Consider the following 13,629-nt stretch of genomic DNA (forward strand, 5'->3'; position numbering starts at 1 on the left):
CACATCGCTAAATTCGACTCCTTTGTCTGTTTTTGAGCAATCCATACAACAGATAAGATAGACTGTATCAAGAGGACCCTTCTCTCAATATTATGTTTAAAATTATATAATTTTTTATTGTTTACTTTTCATTTTTGTGTTTAGCTAAAATAATGAAATTGGAGAATGTACTATCTTTATTTTAGCTATAGGGCATCAGGAGACACGTGACTATGAAAGTAAAGACAGACAAATACGTGTACGCAAAATACTCGAGTTCGGAAAGAGAAACTTATCCAAGAAAAAACCGCAAGGACTCGTCGCCTCTCTGAAAGGATAGGAGTGTGCTCCCTGCTCGATACGAATGAGGATTCGTATCGCGTATCTTAGAATTTTTCTCTGAGCCAGTGCATGACGCATGTATATTTTAAAATTGATAACAGTTATGTTGTCTTGTTTATATTAAATATTTGACCAAATTTCATTCTACGCTTAATGGTAAATTAAAGATGAAAAAAATATATATTTAAATGCCCTCAATATGAATTCAAATAAGCTCAAATAGGCACCATTATTTGCAGAATATTAGTTTTCCCACAGTTTTTGTTTTAATTTGTTTACCTTAACTATTCATCAACTTTTCAAGAAAATATGTGTTAAATATTTTGTATTTTGAATTGTATTTTCCACTTGTCTACGCTTGATTTTATTTTCTTACTACATTTTAATTTTTTTTCTTCAGTTGTGAATTTCAGCAGATAAAATTACTACGAGTTCTAATAATTAAATTTTTTTAACTTTTTTTTGTATTAAAAATATTTTTCAAATATAAAATGATTTCATTAATTTAGTTAATAAAATAGTAGACACTTGAGCAATTGACGCATGTCCGTCACATCCGAACAGATGTGGTTTTGACTCAAGAGGATGAAATATAGATCTATTATCGGATAATACTTTTGCTTTCAACCACGATTAGTCGCGAAAGGGATCTTTTCTAAACATGTAGCGGGTTAGCTCACTTACCGCTGCAGATTCCTATCTTTTTAGGAAGATTATTGGGTAAACGTTCCAGTTGCATTTAATTTTGATATTGTATATAATATTAAAAAGATATAGGCCTCGTAATGTCTCAAGGAACCACATTTTAATAGCTGTTTCTCATTAGAAGCTAATGTTTTAATTGAAATAAATTAGTCTCAGCCGTAAGAAATATTTTATGTATCTGCAGATTTAGTAAAAAGATCAAGTCTAAGTAGACTAGAATATTATAAAAAAAATGTGGCGACTGTTATTGACAACAACAGTGGAAAAAGGAAATTAATTTTTCTCATAAACGATCACCTTAAGAAGAAACATAGGATAAGTTTGCCATTTTTAAAGTAAATAAAGTAAGGTTTCATAAAACATTTTCATATCACATAGTTATTATAGTTTTCTGTTCTTTTTTATTCATGCAACTGGGTTCTTCCTGTTGGAATAATAATTAAAAAAATAAAAAATTTGTCTTAGCAAAACAGATTTGCAAAAAAAAACAATTACTTTCAGGTAACCTTGAGAAGTACATCACATGTCATTGAAATGTCTTAAAAAAGGGGAAGTTTTCTGAACAAAAGATAGAATTTTGAAGAATCTCTTTAAGAGTAAATTTTCACTAAAGAAACAATATTTAAATGAATTTATTTCCATCCAAAGAAGCTGAATTTGAAGTATGAACGATTCCTTCCAAATACTCTGTATAGAAATTGAATTCTTACTGACCGAATTTCCAATAGATGGAATGCCTAAATTTCCTTGTGATCTCAAAATTCTGGTGTTTTTAATAGTACGATAGTTCGTTATTCCTCACTGTCTGTATTACTGATTACAGATACAATTAAGTACACATTTTACTTTAACAGGTTCCAAATGGGTTGCTTTGTGGACCAGACCAGTGTAGCACTTTGGCTGGCTGAATCCGAAAATCAGAATTCCCCAATCAATTCGTGTTTTGATCTTAACATCAGGAAACCTCTCTAGAAAGCAGTTTTCGAAATTTTAAATTAACTTATGTAGACAGTGATAGCAAAAACATTGGAATTCATGGTTTCATTGCACTATAACCCTGTTACCTGAACAATTTTGTTGCAAAAACTCACGATCACTGAGCAGGGAAGTACTATACCTTTTTTTAGTGAAAAAAATCTGCTATGATTTTGTAACACAAATCTATATGCCGTAGATCACGTTTCTACAAGAGTTTTCCTGCCCGGGCCTCACTAAATGAATTTACTGCTTTCATTCACACCGATTTTTGTAAAGAGTAAAGAGCTTCAATGGGATTACAGACTCAATTCTTCAGAGTTTCGTGGTTTCTAGCACAATTAGAGTTATGAGATTTCAGTTATAGAGTTACGGAAGCCTGCTATCTCACAGTGTATGTATACCATAGCACATCCCGGATTATGGGGTTACGAGGTTATGAAGCTAGGAAATAAGGGGGTAGGTTGTGAATTCGAATATTTTTCCAATCACTCACCACTCAAGTTAGTTTAAGATCTTGAAAATCGCTTTCTAGAGAAGTGTCTTGATGTTGGGGTCAAAAGTGATTCCGGAATTCTGACCTTAGATTGGGATTCTACAAGTCAAAGTATATCTGGTCTGATCCACACTGTGTTATTATCAGTCTGACTCATATATCTTCAGGAACGTAGGAACAACATAACCATGTAATTTTTTTTCTTTCTTTAGTAAACTTAACTCATTGTCAGTTACATACATTTACCTTTAAATTAATAGTCCGGTCAAATTAGTCATATAAATAGTGGTCAAATAACAAAAATTCCGACAGAGCTAAATTTTGGTGAAGACCTTGGGTACACCATTAGAAATAAACTGTCAAAAGTCCCCACCCCACCCCATGTGTTCTAAAAAAGTTATTCGGGTCAAAGGTCAAAATTTCAGGTTTTTTGGATTTTTTTCGAAAACGGTAAGTTTTATCAAAAAAGTAGCCTAGACAAAAATTATAGATCTAATCTATCTACAAAAATGGTCCTTATACTTTTTTTTCTAAGAACCACCACCATTCCTGAGATATCGCGATTCTAAAAGTTGAAGGAGTCATGTTCTACATGATATGCACATATATGCCACGTATATACATAGTGAGGCACTTAATGCAAGTATAAATGCCTATCTGTGTCTCTTGTATGTATAAAATAAGTATATTTTATTCTGAGTATATTTCTGAATATACACTCAAAAGAAACTCAGTCCCTTAGTCAAAATGACGCAGATGTCCTTATAATTGAAACAGCAATAGAACAATTTAATGCAACAAATACAACTATTGTAGTTGGTGAAGATGTTGACTTATTAATACTACTCGCTGCAGGGACTCCAATTGATAAAATTATATATTTTTTAAAACCTGGAAAGGCTCAACAGGGAACAGAAATATATTCTTCAAAAAGTTTATCTGCTTATCTGCTTATGCCAAAACCATATCTTATTTTTACATGCGATAACCGGCTGCGATACCACATCAGCAATGTTCAGAAGGGGTAAAACAAACATGATTCTTCACCTCAAACAATAATCACAAAATGAATTCGCTTTCTCCTTGCTGTTAAGGAGCTCCAAAAAAAATTGATTGTATAGATAAATATAGATATTAATATTCTCAGAATAGTATATTTTATATAGACACAAATAGACATTTTTACTTGCATTAAGTGCCTGACTATGTATATCCGTGGCATATATGTGCATATCATGTGGATCGTGACTCCTTCAACTTTTAGAATCGCGATATCTCAGGAATGGTGGCTCTTAGATAAAAACCATTTTTGTAGATAGATTAGATCTATAATTTTTGTCTAGGCTACTTTTTTGATAAAACTTACCGTTTTCGAAAAAAATCTAAAAAACCTCAAATTTTGACCTTTGACCCCGAATAACTTTTTTAGCACACATGGTATCGGTGGGGACTTTTGACACTTTATTTCTAATGGTATACCCAAGGTTTCCATCAAAATTTAGCTCTGTCGGAATTTTTGTTATTTGAAATGTCTATTTTGACCGGGCTATAAGTCTTGAATCTAAAAACAGCATTTTTAAGCAAATTTTATAGATAAAAGTTTTCTTGTAATGGAATTATTTAAAAAATGGTCAATGGTATTACTATATATTAAAATGAAATAATTTTTTTTTTTTTTTTCATTTCGAGACATAATATTTCTTAAGAACAAATTTAAATTTGAATTTTAATGACACATTAAGATATTTGAAAGAAAATTAAATAGATTATAGCAATGAAAACCCATATCCAGGAATGTATTCCATAGAATATTAACCTCATTTATTATTACATGCCACAATAGTGTAGTAATTTCCATCGAGGACGATACAAATTGGGTTTACCGGATACATTGCAGTTATCAATAACTTCATATGCAAGTCTATGCGTGTTCTAATGTCCATTTTATGCACAAAACCAAAAAAGGAGAAGCAATAGTAATGAGTAAATCCTTATACAAGATAAATTACTTTCAGTATTTATGTATGGGTATCTGATATGTGACATTTTTTATGTCTGCGAAGTTGTCTTTATTAATGGCGCTAGCGGAATAGACGACACTGGTAAAAACAACATTCACGGCAATTAAGGGTACTTTATAGGCTTCACAAGATTACAAAACAGGAAGGATCAATCAAGGGGATTAGCACGTCAGATTTATTTTGCAACTACAATACAGATTTTTTAGATTATGTCACTTCGTTACGATATTTGATTAATAGATGATAATCATGTCTGGTACACTTTAATGGCTGGTGGACAATAAGAAAGCAAAAGCTATCTTTCCAAAACCAAGAACTGTTTCACTCTAATAAACTTTTAACTCCTTAATCCATTTGAATTATTTTTTGAAATGTTTTGTTGTTTTTTCTCCAAACAACTATAGGCATATTATATCATAGAATTTCTATTATCATTTCCTCCCTTGGATATTTTCATTGTACAAAATGACTCAATAATAGTTAAATTTAGAGAAAAAGTATACTCTTAGTTGGTTTTATATACTCAGAATAGAGACAAAAGTCACTCATTTGATAGCAGAAACTCAAATTTGAGTAAAATTCACTAACTTCTGTTGAACTCATACAATTTTAGTTGTACTCATACTAATAGAGTGATAATTTCACTAATCGATTGTGGACAGAAGTTGACGTTGACAGAAGTTGACGGACAGAAGAAGTAAAATTTAGTGAATTTGAAGGAAATTTTGTATACAATAATCATCACCTATCATTTTCAATATTCTTCTTAAGCATCAAATCGTCACCTTTTGCAGAGTGCCATAGTTGACGTTCGATCACACCTCACGACGGCTCCGCTGTGATCCTGCACGGATGTAAAATATTGTTGACTTCCAAAAAGTCAACAATTAACTGGATCCGTTTTTTTGTCGTGATTCTTTTTTCATCGCTCATAAGTCGACTAAATCAGAAGAATCTTATAAACTGTTTACTTTATTTGTACTAATTCACCAATCGAGGTTATATTAACACAAATCGACGTCTTTTACTCATAGAAAAATATAAATATTTCTATGCTTTTACCTTTCTGCTAAATTCAATAATAGTGAAAAATTAACGTACGGCTTATAAAATTATTTTAACTGGGGCATTAAAAAACTTATACAGAAAACCACTTGGAGTTATTATTTTTAGCGGTAGGGTTAAAATTAATATTATAACGGGATGGTTAATTTTAACCTATAAGATACAGAATACAGCTGATTGTAACTTAAATAGTGTCAATTCAATTTTCATAGGCCTGTAGAGAAATAACTCCAAAAACCGCACCGACTTTTTGGAATAAAATCTTAAAATGCTAGGTAAAATCATTACAATCTCTCGCATGTATACCTATATCTAGTCATAAATATTTTAGCGATGTGTGTACATTATGCCTGAGTACGTTAACAAGATACTAAGTAAGTATATTGTAATATTTCACATGTACAGACATGACTCTGAGGTACTACGAAGTTTAAAAAAGGATAATTATATCTTTTAATTCCATTACAACAACATTTACTGCATCGAATACGATTTTTGAAGTATTTAATTGCAAAGAGATGGAGAAACGAATGCGTGTACAGCAGACAAACCTATAAGAGTGGAAGTAGTTTACCTGTTTCTCAGGGTCCGCAGCGGACATAATTTGTTTTTTCTAAATTAGGTACACGTCTAATTGGCGAATAAGGATGCAGCAATTTTGTTATCGTGTTAAATTAAAGCAAACAAGAATCTGCATTTGATCTTGCAAAACACAACAACTGCTGCATCTGTATACATAAAAGTAAATAAATTTCTCATAAAATTATCGGACAATCTGACAGTTACACATACATATAATGACTGTTTCTTCTCATAGAAGGAAATGCACTTTAAGACAACATCTGCAACAGAGTCATTATGAATGCACTTGCAAAATGTAGCAAAAAAGGTCAGAAAACGTAATATGTTATAATTCGTTTATTTTACTGGAGCAAGGATGCAAAAAATTGAGGCGCTTACTTTTAGCAATTTAAGCCAAGTATACAAAGATATAATCACCTAGTTTACGCACTTAAAAAAAAACAAAGAATTTCATTCTATACGTTCTATATGGTGAAACAAATCCTTGATCTATCAGAAAATGTTATAAATATTTTAGAAAAACCTATGAAGTATTATAAAAAATGTAATGAATACCAGGAAGATTGAGCTATTAGGTTGTACTCTATTAGACAGAGTAGCCTAATCTCTCCACACTTTTTAACATATTACACTGATGTTTTACATATAGCATGTTCTAGAGGTCTTTTAATATCTCATGAGCCGCGAAATGCGCGAAAGGCGTGGCGTATCCTCATAATTCTTCTAATAAGCACGTTATGAAAACATTGACTCAGAACTATATCATGTGCATCATTACAAGTAGACATGAACTAAGGCGCTCGGGCATCAATAAAGTCAACCGGCGAATGTTCGTTATATATATTTTTTGTTTAAATTAAAATAATAAAGAATAGGGCATTTTATTATGATATTTGTAATCGGATCAAAGGCTTGTTTACGCTAGAGCTCGAGAGAGACTGTGAATAATAGGTGTAATGTTTTTAGGACGTAGAATAATTTAGGCGACGGTCGGAATTATGTTTCTGCGCATATGAAGGTCAAAGCTCATAAGATTTTAAAACATCTCTAACAACTATATTTTCTTTATTGAAGATGTAGATTCATCACATAACTTGCCCTTAAATCCCGAAAGAGCGTTCTTTTCAAACATAATATACATTGTATTCCATTTAAGGTGGCCATATCCCTGGCCGAGAAATAGTCAAATTTCTAGCGTTTTTAGGTACAGAAATCTTGAAAAGTAAAACGTGTAGAACAAAAGTAAGCACAAAAATAAAATCCTTGATGTTTTGTTTATTCATTGTTACCATTTAAATTTACTCAAATAAAATAATAACTAAAAAAAAGCGTTTGTAAAACATGCGTTTGCTGTTATCCTAACCCACATTTTAAGAATTATTTTCACGTACTTATAAATAAAAGTAAACAATTTTATATGTAGGACTAAGCAAGTAATTGTTATAAGAATATTTACATGTGGAGTTATACAGGGTCGGAAAGTCCCCATGGTTCATCGGCCGTTACGTGAGAGCGATAAAAAAAGTCCACTTCTTATTTGTGGAAGGGCGAAATGGGCGGTGACTATTAGACGCCTTCATTATAGCCATCTTTCTCTATCGCACGGATTTCTATGACTTACTTTATCGCTCTCACGTAACGGCCGATGAACCATGGAAAATTTCCGACTCTGTATATAAAAAAGTTAGTATTTTTGTAGATTTCAGTACCTAAAACCGTGATGGTTTGATCGTTTTTTGCACCTGTTTATTCGTTTTACTGCGGCGTCTTTGAAAATACTCAGGTGGCATGACATAACATTCCTATTATTTGATAAGCTTTAGATTATTCAGTTATTAAATATTTGAAATTATTTGTCTTTGTGGAAAACACTATTTAAAGAATACGGCGCCCTTAAAAAAATTATGTTACAGTCGCCATGCATTTTAGAAGATTTTGTACAAAAAACAGTCAATACAATCATAAAAATAAAAAGGTCTAGTTGATAGCTACATCCTTCTTAATTACCATTTTTTCCTAAACTTAAAAATATTAAAGTCACTTTATAGTGTCATTTATAATCAGGATGCTGATGTATATAAAGAACAATATAGGAAATAGTAGACGTACAACTGTGTACAATAAAAAGTTTTCGACTGCTTACACGGTGCTTTAAAAAACATGGTTTACTAGTTTCCGTTCTTAAACATTTTTAAAACATTTTTTTGTCCACGTAAGTACCTACATAGCTAACACCATACCGCAGAATTACAGTCAAAACGATATGTTATCGATTATTTTATACTTTAACAACAAAGCTTAGGTTTCAGTTTTATAAAATATGCAGTAGATTCTGTTACGAAAGTCAAAGTTAAATGATTAAATCAAAATGACAGTCAGATATTTGAATATTCAAAATGTGGACCTTAGTCAACCTTATAGCCTTCCGAATGAACCACTTAAATAAAGTGCATAGACTCAAATATGAATAATAATTTAGTTCGTATGCTCAAACTCTTAAAAATTATTGTTTGTATATTTGACATGTTGACATAAAGTAGAAGCCAGATTTTCTTCCATATTCCGGTCAATAGTAACAACGATAATATTCAATCAATCTTTATACAGTCAGTACGATATTTGTTGAGATAGATTCCAAGAAAAGAACCGAAGAAACACGTAACTGCAAAACACAGTATGTACTGCAAACTGCTACGGTGAACGCCATGCCGCCAATGTCTTTCTACTTTGAGTGTCGAATACAGTTAATACCAAGAAAGTGACGCAGGGGTCTTATTGGAAATTTTTCTCAATAAATATCGTAAGGACTGTATCTTCTTTATCAATGTTCTTCCTGTTGATATGTTTCATGCAAGATTTTCTTGCTTTCATCAAACAGGAAGAAATTTCCTTCAGATACTTACAATATTCCATGTATAGGGCTTTCATCAGTAGTAACCTATTTGAACAAACAAGGAAGAGTAGAAAATTCATAGTCACCTAAATAATATTTTTTGGTCAATAAAACAGTTGATGAGCTTTGGGATTTCTTGGGTATGTCGGCATAACACCAAACTCTGAAAATAAGAGCTTGTTGACACTATTTTTCTTCATTTATTTTCAGTACCTGCTCGTATTTTTAAAAACTACACACGATTTAGTTTAATTCACCACATGGGGCCCTGTGACGTAAAATCCAACCAAGAGCAATAACACTTACATCACTTTTGTTTGGTAATCAGATTTTCCATACCGTCAATAGGAAACCAACGTAAATCAATGAGAAGTCATGTGTCATCTTTTCTGCATTAAACAATGCCGCTATCGTAACCTTGCTCTAATTATTATTCATCGCAAAGGATCATTTTCGCAAATCGCATTACCTAATGCCATTTGCAGCACGAAGATGCGGTGTCTTCGATTAAACCACTACAATTTTATGGCTTACGCGAGAACCTTGCATGTACGTTACCGGCCTTCCTCATTGGGAGGATATACCATTCAATATTTATAATTAAATTTTAGTTAATGTAGTTGAAGTCGACGACAAAGAAAATGAACAAGAAATGCACATGGTGCAACTTTTTTAATACAAGGCGTTTACAGACTTTGAAAAGTAAGTAAAGTTAAAGATGACCATTTCAACTCGTTACGCCATTGTAGCCTTTTGATATGGTCTGTACTTTTGTATTTGATGACAACTATCTCTCTGTCATTAGCAGTAATAAAGCCATCATAGCTTGTTCAAGATTTGCTAGATGTTACATTTTTTTCGTTGCTACAGTGATATAAGCAATACGCCTAGGTTAATGTCACCATATTGTTTGTATTTATTACTATGTCTTGTGATTAATTAAAAAAAAATGATTCGTTTGATTCTGAAAGGGAAGATTTACTGGTGGAATAGTCCAGAGTAAGGTATGATAAGGAATACAACAGATTTACTTAAGAGCTTGTCGCAAAAATATACTAAGAATTCATGAAAATACTTTAATCGCTTATTTTGGCGATAAGACAATTTTAAAACCAAATAATTTTCTTCACTTGGTGCTACTATTCCTTGCTGAAAACCACTTTTGGATATGAAGAAGAACATAAATATTGAAAAATATTTTAGACTAGGAAAAAAATAGTTGGATATGGGGCTAAAACGTCCAGTGTATTTAGTAGAAAGGGTGTGGGTAGATTTTCTATGGAAGCATCAGTCGACGATTTTTTGATGATGAAGGTAGAATTTATTCTATTATTTCTTAAGATTTAACTTTATCCCAGACGCAAGAAAATGTAAAGGTTTTAAATGATTTTTCATTGTTTCAGATTTCCTTAGCCATAGGATAGCGGGAACATGTTGTCGAGAATAGTTGGCCAAAATGATGTTAAATTACATATATCGAACAACACGATAACATTGTTATCAATATTCTCGATTGAAAAACACGCATCATCTAATACAGAATTAAAAATGACTAGACTTTTGTCATGAAAATAGCAGCGATATATTTAAAAAAATTAATCTGATGATGGCCCCTCGAAGACGAAACGTCGGATTGCAAAAATGTTGCCGCCATTGGATAGAGCGAAAAAGTGGCAATATAAATATGCAATTTATTTAAAATTCGTTTTCAAATAAAGCCGGAAAAGAAATAAAACGATTTTGCAAAATTTCGGGTTTTCGGATTTCGCATCAACAGTAGACTTTGCAGTTAATACTTTGTATTGCTGAATTCTCAAATCATCCAGATATAATTTATCATTTGTGCATTTGTAATTCGACTTACATGTTTATAGCAATGCTGTACAAAAATAAAGTTTTGGGTCAAACAATGAGGCACAGTTTTTTTAAATTTTTTTCCGTAGAATTGAATGGTGTAATCAGTTTTGGAATGTTTTTTAATTTAAACAAATTATCTGAAAAATATATAATATATAAGAATATAACTGAAAAGTTCATTGGTGTAAGTCATTTTTTACTTTTTTGCATTTTTGAGCATGTTTTTGAACTGTGATTACAAATTTTTTTATTTCACCAAAAAGTATATGTCAAAACAAAAAAATTATTACCGGCAGAACTCTGTACGATGATTTTTTTAAGTAGAATTTTTCTTTGAAAAAAGTGTTTCAGGCCGAAAAAAATGAATACCTCAGAAACTTCTTGATTTTTTTATCTAAAAAAAATTGAGGTTATTTAAGACAGAGAAAGGTATACTTTCACCAATTTTCGTCAAAATTAAATTTTTTTTGCGGAAATAAGAAATAAAAAAAGAAAAATCTGAAAAAACCTGTTTTTCGCATTTTTCTCGGAAACTTTGAGGTTATGTTAAAAAATTACCTCTACAAAAGTTGTAGATTTTTGCATGATCTACAACTTTAGTATTGGATACTTTTTTATTTGACGTCAACTTTCGCCAATGATACAATTTTTCATAACTTTTCAACCACCCAAATCAACCCTCCGCCGCCCCTGCTCACGCATTTATTTTTTTTAGGTTTATTATAAGCCCTTTTACCATTTCCACTTATAAAAGTCCAGGTAAATTTTTTTTTCTCCAAGTGTAATTTGGTTGGACTATATACATATATTAAAATCACGTGAATGTCACTAAATCGACCATAACAATTTAATTTAATTGATATGTTTCAAGATTTTTTATTTTTATTCATTTTCTTCAAAAAACTAAATTAATTTCGTTTTTTATTTGTTTTAACATTATACCTATAATTTTATTCAATAATAATTTTCACAATAAAAGATACACGTTTCCATAATGAAAACTAAAGTAGAGCTATGATTACCTGAAATGAAACTAATAATAATTTTTTTATGCAGTATGTAACTCTCGGGGGCACTTCCAGAGGTTCTCAATAGGTTTTAACATTTATTATTATTACTAATTTGAAGCGCCATTTTGCAGTCTCAATTATTTTGATTATTGAAAATACTAATGATGAGTGTAAGTAGAATACCTACTATTAAAGATCCTATCCATGTTTGAAAACATCCTGTATACGTAGGCGACATATTTTTCTAATAAATAAACGTGGAATTAAGAAATCACACAACAAACCGGTTGAAAAAATAATATTTTTAGCTCAAGCACAATGAACAATGTACTTGTGCAAGAAATAGAGCCATAAAATATTGTTGCAAAAAAATGGGAAGGGAAGAAGAAAATACAATTAGTCTATACGAAAAATAGTTACAACAATAGAAAAATTGGAAAACGTGCAAAATATCTACTGCAAACATCTGTTTACAACTCTATAATATACACATATTTTTTTTAAGTACAAGGAAGAAAATTGTAGCTAGTGGACAACGATTGGTTATGTGTCATAAGTTACTACACTTTATTAAAACACATTATTAAATAAATAATTATTAATGGTTAGTTTAAAAATACAAATAAAATACTGAATCTAGAAAAAAACGTAACAGGCCTGACTGACCTAACGAGTAAATACAACAGGAAGATTTTTTTCATCTGTTTACTGTGAAGCTAGAAGTTGAATTGTCTAATCATAGCAAATATGGTGTTTATTTACGTCTTTTAACATTCTTTGTTTCGGAAGCATTTTCGCACCCACGTTTTTATATCCTTAAGTACTTAACCGTTATAGTATGTAATTCCGTTTGCGAAATATCCTCTAATTTACCTCAATTCCTTTCGTTTAGCGGTTGAATGTCAAATATTTTTTTAGTGGCTGTGCATATAAAAAAATCATTTTGTATTTATTTAAAAAAAGACAATAAATAATTGTATTTGTAACAATTATAGTTTTTAATATAACAAAATTATACTTATTATATGTATTATTATTTATACCTGTAATAAATTTTAAAAAGGAAAAGTTTCAAAACTTTTTTGCCGAAATATGTCCATAGTAGATTCTTCATTGGAGGTGACAGTTCAAAATTTAGAAACTTTTCAAATTGTCAAAAAAAAAGGAATGTTAGACACTTTTTTAGGTACTTATATTTAAGAATCGATAACTCGACCAAGATGGAACATGTTGGATACAAAGTGTATGCCTACATTTTAATTAATAAATCCTGTAATTCCTCCTTGAATTACTGTAAATCCTTAGTAGCTCCAACTACTATGCTTGTACTATTCTAAATCTCAGCATATCCCAGTAATTCTTTAGAAAATTCTCCTACGTACCAGAAATATCAAGTACTGTCCCATAAATCCTTATTATACACCCGGTACATATTTTACTTACATGTATCAACATCTGACACTTCCATAATTAGACTGCCTAACCTCTTCATTATATGTTGCGTCCAAAAACAATAATATTTACGTCTAAAAATATCTCCGCGAATTACAGAATATTAGTGTGCATGTGTAATAACACATACAAGGATATCCCAAAATCAACATGCAATAACGTATTATGTAACAAAATATAAGAAAAAAAGTTTTTGTAAACATATACATAGTAATGCCTCTTAAGGAGTTACAATGTCTTAGTGGTGAGTCT

This window comes from Anoplophora glabripennis, unplaced genomic scaffold, assembly GCF_000390285.2.
Source record: "Anoplophora glabripennis isolate ALB-LARVAE unplaced genomic scaffold, Agla_2.0 scaffold314, whole genome shotgun sequence".
NCBI classification, from domain to species: Eukaryota; Metazoa; Arthropoda; class Insecta; order Coleoptera; family Cerambycidae; genus Anoplophora; species Anoplophora glabripennis.